The sequence below is a fragment of the Lactuca saligna genome, chromosome 7 (assembly GCF_052625555.1).
Source record: "Lactuca saligna cultivar CGN05327 chromosome 7, ASM5262555v1, whole genome shotgun sequence".
Taxonomy (NCBI): Eukaryota; Viridiplantae; Streptophyta; class Magnoliopsida; order Asterales; family Asteraceae; genus Lactuca; species Lactuca saligna.
Genome location: NC_136423.1, coordinates 45,067,935 through 45,077,062, shown reverse-complemented (window position 1 = coordinate 45,077,062; position 9,128 = coordinate 45,067,935). Strand labels below are relative to the sequence as shown.

The 9,128-nt window shown below is 34.1% G+C and overlaps 1 long non-coding RNA gene across 1 annotated transcript; it reads right to left on the bottom strand.

Annotated features, from left to right (window-relative positions):
* Window positions 1-1,685: 1,685 nt before the first annotated feature.
* Window positions 1,686-8,738, bottom strand: LOC145006226 (uncharacterized). The gene is made up of 3 exons (XR_013662840.1): window positions 8,571-8,738; window positions 8,062-8,451; window positions 1,686-1,818 (listed from the first exon to the last, which is right to left on the bottom strand). It is a non-coding gene; the product is annotated as an uncharacterized LOC145006226 (long non-coding RNA).
* Between the last annotated feature and the right edge of the window lie 390 nt (window positions 8,739-9,128).

Sequence of the window (9,128 nt, the reverse complement as noted above, 5' to 3'; positions counted from 1 at the left end):
TTTTTAGACTTGGATTTTAAAAAAAATAATAAAAGGAAAGAAAAAACAAAGAAAAAAAAATTAATGGACTCGTAATTGAGTTTAATGTGAATTATGTTAATGCGAATAAAAAAGGACATGGTGGTTAATGGGATTAACAAAGTGGTAGAAGTGAAACTTATTAGCAAAAAAATAAAGCATATGGTTTTTAGGAAACCAAATGTTGTCTAAATCCGAAGAAGGATATTCCTCCCCGTGATGAATCCATATACGATATGATTGAAGAAATCCACGGTCATGTATGTGGGCATAAACTGTAGTCACAATTTGTCGATACATATTCGCACAATCTCTACACGGGCAACATGTTTTTCCTTCACCATCGACATGGTTCTTTGCAATCTCTATAAAGTTTCTAAGACCTTTTAGGAATTCTGGAGAGCTCCGATTTGGCAATGTAATCCAACTCTTATCAATTGTCATAACTGTTTGATTATCAAGAATTAGATTGTATGTATAGTAAATATAAAACTAATTTGTTTTTATTTAGGATTTACTTTTCATATTCTTCATATTATATCATCTTACTTGTATTTCTTTATTTTTTTTATAGCATTCTACTTCTACTTGTATTGCTTTATTTTTTTTATTTTTTTATCAAATTTATTATTGTTAATTCATATCCATTTTCTTTTTAAAAAAACATGTTTTTGATATATAATTGATGAAATGAATTTGTCATTTGAATAAATATTCAAGATTGCTTCTTGATAAGAAATAAATAAAAATTGTAAAATGGAATCGAAATTATTAAATCAAATTAATACATGTTGCATTTAAGATCTATTCTGCATGTGATGATTCTTCCTCGAGTTTTTATCAATTTGCCATGATTCATTTTAAACTTTTATCGACTAATATAGAGATATTATATTTTCTTTATAAAATATATTTTAATGCATTTTTTAGATTCTTATCAAAGATTGGTAGAATATTTGTTGTGATACTTTTTATTTTAAATTAAATTTCTGGTTTTTTAATGTTGCCTTGTTATAAAAGCTTATTGTTGTTGTTTTGGACTTTTCTATAAATCTAAATACTTATTTTGATCTTCAAGGCATCTTATTTTCTTCAGATCAAAACTAACCTTAAAAAACTATTATTATTTTGTGTGCTTAATTCGTGTTAAGTTATATATCATACTTTGATAAAACTAGTAGTTATAGCAAGAAATAGCATTGTACTTTGATAAACTATTATAAATGAAGACTATTATTATTAAGGGAATATATCATCATCACGTACCTGATATTGTCCTTGAATTCGACTTTGACTTTGAATTTGACTAGTCCTTAGTCAGCTATCCAACAAAGCTCAACAACTTCTTTTTCATAGATGTCAAAAACATGATATGTTAAGTATGTTGGTTTTATAAGGGTAGCAAAAGTCTTTTTACCAAACAGGGAACAGGGCACAAGAAAGTAAACTGGAACAGGGGACAAAAACAAATATATGACAACAAGGGTAAAACTGGAAAACAGCTTTTCCAGTCCTGTAAAGTGAGCACAGAGTACATAAGGATAAAACTTGAGACAAAGTGATACTTCTTTATTCGTGATGTGAGTAATAACACTAAATATATGCATACTGAGCCAAATGTGATAATTCAATGGTTTATATGCATACTGAGCCAAATGTGATAATTCAATGATGTATATGATAAAGCACAAAAAAGTAGAGAAGAACAAAAGCAAGAAGAAAACTACCCGATATTTCCAAACGCTGCAACTGGATTTGTTGTTGTTGTACCTGTTCAGACTGCCCTAATTGCTGCTTCCCCTGCCCGATATTCACCAAAGGCACCATAAGTCTATTTCATCATAAAATGACACATTTCATAGATTTGAGCTAGTCATAGTGACATTAATTTATGTTTCTCAAAAATATTATAGCAACAAACATCATCTGGTTTTGGTAGAAGAAAAGGGTGATTGTTTTGTTACTTTCCAAAATCGAAAATACAAGAAGAATGTTGAGACAAAATCAGGTTGAGAAGCAAAACAGATAAACTTATACATCAAAAGTTAAAAGAATTACAAACCAAAACAGATAAACTTATACATCAAAAGTTATACCTTGGCCTTATTAACATGTGATGAATGTTGTGAACATCCAAACAGATTAATTTATACCTCAACATTTGGAAAATAGTTAATTTGTAATCTTATATTCAACACACCAGTTTCAATTCAAAAATTAAACAATAAAGATAGAGTTTTTTTATGGTGGACTGCAACAAGCTCTAAACATTCTTATGGGGCTAAATGCAATACAACTTCATCTTTTCTTGAAGATAATAAATAAACACAAGTTTTAGGAACAAAGGGGTATTTCTGGAAATAAAAAAAATAGGGTCATAGACTCATAACTATGAACAACTAGTTCATCATAAAAAAGTCCTAAAAGAATTAAACAACAATGTACTTTCATTTTCTAAAATGTGGGTTTAGTTAGGAAGGGCAATTAGGTCTTTTCCATAGTTTTTATATTTTTTGTGTAGACTCTGGTGATATAATATCTGTTCCAAGAGCTGGTAATGTTGGAAAACGAAGTCAACCTGGAACCTTGATTATAAAACTGAAGGTAAATTATAATTCATAAATATCAGTTACAAATATATTATTTTATATACCCGACTTTATTTTCTTTTTTACAGATAAGTAAGGTGTGAATTTTGTTTTTTAGCACAAATCTTGATTTTTTATACATCAAATATCATTTTCTTTTCATTTCCTTTCAACTTGAGAACATAACTTTCCTACCTTTCATTCCATTTCTTTCCAACTCAACAACACAACTAATTAATCATTTCAGAATACATAAGACAAAACAAACAAACAATTTTGCTATCATCAAATGTTGTAGAATGAGATAAAAATAAAAATATTTAAAATAATGAAATCATATTTTACGAAGCGAAAGAAAAAGTTAATGACATCAAATCTATTAGTAGTCCACAAAATATGAGTATTTGCCAATTTTTTACTTTTATAGATGTCACTAACTTTTTCATTTTACTTTGTAAAAGTGTCATTTTATTATCTTAAATATTTTTTCTTTCACTTTGTAAAGTGTCATTTTTATAATATTTATATTAATGGTATTTTATGATAAAAAAAAATTGTTATATGATTTTGTTATTTAAAGAAAACAATAATGCTTCGTTAAAAAAAAAGGTTTTTACTCATCTGTAACATTAACCATTTATTTGTTAAGTCGTCTATAAATCATTAGGTTGCTTAACAAATTTCGGGTTTTTTTTTTCTTTTCTTTTTTTCCTTTTTTTTATGCGGAGAATGATGTATAGAAAAACTATTTCTTAAAACCTAAATAGGCTGTCTCAACTCTCAATAACAATAAATAACTATTTAATTCTTCTATCTAGAAGTAAAATCAAACAAAAAAAAAGTTATTTATTTAAGAACTATTATAAATTGAAAAATAAAAAGTCAAATTAACTAAAATAATAACGAATTTACCCTTGTGTAGATTTGGTCTAGTATGTATAACTCACCTCCAAGAGGATAATCAAGATGATTAATCTCACCATCTTTGCACTGATCGCAAAACACCCTCCCAATCACCATCGTTTCTCCATGATACACATCACTTGCACTTGCACTTACACTTACCAACACAACACTTGTCACCACCACACCAATGTAAATGCTTAGCCAATCCATCCACACTTTAATTTGCAAACAACACATTCACAGACTACTATTTAAACGTCAATCTAGGTTTGAAATATAGGGGTATCCAAGTTGACATACAACCTCTGAAGCCTAAGGTACAAACCATCATAGAAGGAGAAAGGAGGGTGGCGTATTGGAAGTCTCAACCGCCCACAATAAATAACAAGTTAACAAATAAAAGGAGATGATTGACAAGTAATAAGTAAGAACATAAAAGGATGAGCCTTCTTTGTATGTGTGTGTTGTTTTAAAGATTCATAATCTTTAAAACATATAAACTTATACATCAAAAGTTATACCTTGGCCTTATTAACATGTGATGAATGTTGTGAACATCCAAACAAATTAATATTCAACACACCAGTTTCAATTCAAAAATTAAACAATAAAGATAGAGTTTTTTTTTTTTTTTTTTTTTTTTTTTTTTTTTTTAATTTTTTTATTTTTATGGTGGACTGCAATAAGCTCTAAACATTCTTATGGGGCTAAATGCAATACAACTTCATCTTTTCTTGAAGATAATAAATAAACACAAGTTTTAGGAACAAAGGGGTATTTCTGGAAATAAAAAAATAAGGTCATAGACTCATAACTATGAACAACTAGTTCATCATAAAAAAGTCCTAAAAGAATTAAACAACAATGTACTTTCATTGTCTAAAATGTGGGTTTAGTTAGGAAGGGCAATTAGGTCTTTTCCATAGTTTTTATATTTTTTGTGTAGACTCTGGTGATATAATATCTATTACAAGAGCTGGTAATGTTGGAAAACGAAGTCAACCTGGAACCTTGATTATAAAACTGAAGGTAAATTATAAACCATGTGGTTTTTATCTGGTTTCATTTTTATAGATGTATTTTTCTTGGGGATTCTTCTAGTTCTATTCCTACCCTAAAGAGTTTTAGAAGTCTAGTTTTTTAGGATTCAAAATTGAAAACTGTTTATTGGGACTTTGATGTAAAACAGTTGTAATAGATTTAGACTAAGGTTCTGTTTTTTATTATCTTATGGACTTAGCTATACATGAGTGTTTCTCTGACTTAATGAGTTGTAGCACCTGGTTTCCGGTATGTGAATTTTATTTGAGTATTGCCCTATTTTAGCCTTGGACTCGGCGAGTCACAAGGTCCGACTCGCCGAGTAGGGACGAGACCCAGGACACGTTTAAGTTGGCGACTCGGCGAGTCCATATCCTGGACTCGGCGAGTCACCGCTGTTGGATGAAACCCTAAGTTTCAGGGGTTTGCACCCTATTTAAACCTCATATCTGCCTCTTGCCAGCCCCCATTCACCCCCAGAGCTCCCAACCCTCGTCCTAACTCGTCCTAAGCTTGTTTCTTGTGAATTTGAGGCTCTTGTGTGGATTTTTGAAGGTTTTGAGGCAAGGAGGGGAAAGAGATCAAGAGGAAGGAGAGCCATCCAAGCATCATTGTGTTTTTCAGCAGGTTTCATTGAGGTATATCTCGTTTTCCCCCTGTTTCTATGCTTAAGATTTCATTTAAGGCACTCTTGAGCCATTCCCCAAACTTGTTTGTGCTTAATGTTTCGTAATAAGTGGGTTGGCCTTTAGATCTAGGCAAGATTGAGCTCCAAGAGCTCAGATCTGTTAGCTTTATGGACCCATGTGGCTTGTTCATCCTAGATCTACCCTTTTTGAGGCATTTTGGACCCTAAAATCCATATTAGTGAAGATCCACACGTAAAGTTGGAAACTTTACGTATGATTCGTGTCTTAGGATCCCAGATCTATGAATGGCATGGACTGAAATCAAACAAATCGGTGTATCTAGTGGATGCATGGCGACGACTCGGCGAGTCGTTCATGTGACTCGGCGAGTCGGCTCGCGAGTCACCGAATTGGTCCCTTTTAGACGTATCGAGTTGAGCCATGAGTCACAGGGGGTGACTCGGTGAGTTGAAAGCTGGACTCACTCATGATAGGACTCGGCGAGTCAATGCCTGACTCGGCGAGTCCAAGGCAATCTTCATAGATCAAGAACAGACTCGGCGAGTTGTTCATACAACTCGGCGAGTCTTAGCATATGTGTTCTTCGGATGAAGATGAACTCGACAGGTTGTTCATACAACTCGGCGAGTAGGATGAAGGAGTTGAATGACAGTTTAGAAGATGAACTCGTCGAGTCATAGCCCAACTCGACGAGTAGAATCAGGGACCCAGGACAATAGTTTGCTAGGGACTCGGCGAGTGGAGATCCACTCGGCGAGTCGGGTAAACTAAAAGTTAACTTTGATTTGACTTAGGGCTAGACCAGGGGTAAAATGGTCTTTTTACCCAAAGGACAGTTAGCAGTGTATGATTAAGTATATTGTGGGAATTACAGCCGGGGAGTTTCCGGAGCAGCAGCAGCAGTAGTAGGTGATCAATTCCCACACAGACCAGCAGCTATTTCGAGGTGAGTTTCCTTTTAGTAGTAACGGGTCTAAGGCACCAAGGCCGGCCCGTATAGATGAGACGATAGTATTATAGTGTGGGCCGAGCCCGTATCTATTAGTCGAGTTGATTGTGATATATACCGGTATGATAGAATTGTTTATACTTGTTGTCTGCGTGATACTTGTATGATATGTGTTGACGGTTGGGTGTGGGCGAGGCCCGTATCCCTCCGAGAATGGAGTGTGGGCTAGGCCCGTATCTCCCAGGTAGCGAAGTGTGGGCGGGGCCCGTATCTTCACGAGTGTGGGCGGGGCCCGTATCTCTCAGAAAGTGAGCTGTGGGCAGGGCCCGTATCTTCACGAGTGTGGGCGGGGCCCGTATCTCCTAATTGCATGTTATTTGTTATATGCTGTATGGTATGGGGTATTATGGGGGAGCTCACTAAGCTTTGTGCTTACGGTTTCAGTTTTGGTTTCAGGTACCTCCTCAGCTAGGGGAAAGGAGCCGGCACGGTAGCAGCATGTCACACACACACACTCTTCGGTTTCCGCATTTACGAGATTCGCTGGGATTGTACTCTGATATTTGATGGGTTGTATGGTTTGATTATTAAAACATGGTTTGCGATGTGTTATGGCGTGATCAAACAACGTTTTTATTTATTAATGTTTTCTAAAAGTAATATTTTAAAATGAAATTTTTGGACATGAAAATTGGGTCGTTACATGAGTGTTTCTTTTTCTTTGCATTTCACCACAAATGCTGTCATTCTGTTATATATCTTAAATATCATTTACATTTATAGAGCACATCATATACTATAGACATAACTTTTTATACTAATATGATATCTTAACATCTGTAAGTTAACTTTAAGTTGTTTCTAGATAACTAATGTTGATATTCTATAACACTTTATATTATAAATCTGCATATGATGGAATATGGTTAGTTACATTACATAATTAAAAATTGGATGTATATATATATATATATATATATATATATATATATATATATATGGTAAACTTTAAACAAAAGAAGTAGAATTAAAAACACCTATTGGGCTTCTTTTCATAAGTAGGGAGTCGATATTAAATTTGCATGTAGTTGAAGGAAATTGTGATTATTTTTGTCAAATATCTAAATTACCCTTCAATAACGTGGACCAAAGCGATACCATTGAGATTCTTTCTTCTGATCACAAAGACCTAGCACCACCGAGTCTATTTCTTCATTCTTCTTTCTACTTTCTTCATTCTACTTTCTTCTTGTCTTTCTTTCTCTCTTCTTTCTTCTTTCTACTTTCTTCATTCTACTTTCTTCTTGTCTTTCTTTCTTTCTTCTGATTGCTGCCAATCAAACCTTCATTCTTCTTTCTTCATGTCTTTTCTCTTTCTTCTTTCTTCTTTCTACTTTCTTCATTCTTCTTTCTTCTTGTCTTTCTTTCTTTCTTCGGATTGCTGCCAATCAAACCTTCATTCTTTTGCCGACTTGCTACTGCTTCATTCTCTTGCCGACCTGCTGCTGCTTCTGCTGCTCTTGTTGCCCTGCAGCCAAAGGCTCCTCCCTCTGAAAGTCGACTCTCAAGCTAGCTCTCTTCAACCTGCTCTGATACCAAAATGTTGGAACAGGTCCCAACCTTCTCACTCACACAACACAGATATATATGTATGCAGAAAGCAAATATAGATATACGAAAGTACTTTGGACTCAAAGCTGCTGCACACTAACTTCTCATATTCAGAAAACAAAAGCTATATATATAGGCCGTAGTACATATCCAATGGAAACAAACTAAAACAGTCTACAAACTAGCTAACTACTCCTTAAGACTAGGATGCTTTAAAGACCAAGTATACCCACGTGCACTTCTAATGAACTAGTCAAAAACCATTTATTTAAACTAAATAAATCAAACAAATACTAACCATTAACCCATACCCATATCCATATCCTGAATCAAGATTACCCAACAGAAAAGTACCCCAGATTTCCAATGCTATTGATGGGTTCCAAAAGCTGGAACTGAAGTTGTTGCTGTTGTTGTACCTCTAATTGTTGCTGCCCTAATTATTGACCATTATAACAAATGAAATACAGCAAGAAATTATTCCTTAATAAACAATTTTTCATAATCATAACTGTGAATACATTACTTGAATTGATGTTTATCAATTAATAATCAAGTTTTTCATCACTTTCAACAGGTCAAGAAGCATATCTCAATGCTGCAAACATATCTCGGTGAAAAAAATACCTTTAATCGCAGAAGCAAAATCCACAAAGAAATCAATACTCCAGACTTGAATAACGAATAACTAGAAGGAAAATCAACAGAAAAATCGTTGATGGGTTACAGTTTATCAGTATTGCATCTTCAAAACGAGAAGCTGTGAAAGAAAATCACAATTCTAGTTTCAAATGGAGAATTACTAACCTAGGTCGCCGGAGTGGGGCTTGTATTCGCTATAATCATCGAAGTTGAAGATAATCATCAGTAGTCTTCGGCAACTAGCATGAGGATCGACAGAGATAAAGAAGATTTTTAGTGATTGGGAGGTGAGAAGTCGCCAAGGGAGAATTGTCGATCGATCGATCGAGAAAGAGTGAGTGATTCAAAGAAGATTTGTTGTTGATTGAGCGTGCATGAATAAAACGAAGGGGCTGCTCTCGTAATTCCGGGCAGACAAGAAGTCGCGTCTAAAATTATCCCCAAAACGATGGCCCAGTATATTATTTCCGTGGAATTATTAAAAATAATGTCAATTTTATTTTTTTTATTTGTTAGAGCGACAAGTCGTCTCCACAGATGTTTAAAGAACGCGCCAATCCCACGTCATTTCCCGCTTCACATGTTGAGACAACACGTCGTCGCTATAGCTTCAAAAGTCAAAAAAATCCGTCAACTCTATGGAGACGACATGTCGTCCCTATAGGTAGCCTATAGTGACGACAAATGTCGTCCCTATAGAACTCGTCCCTATAGGTGCTTATT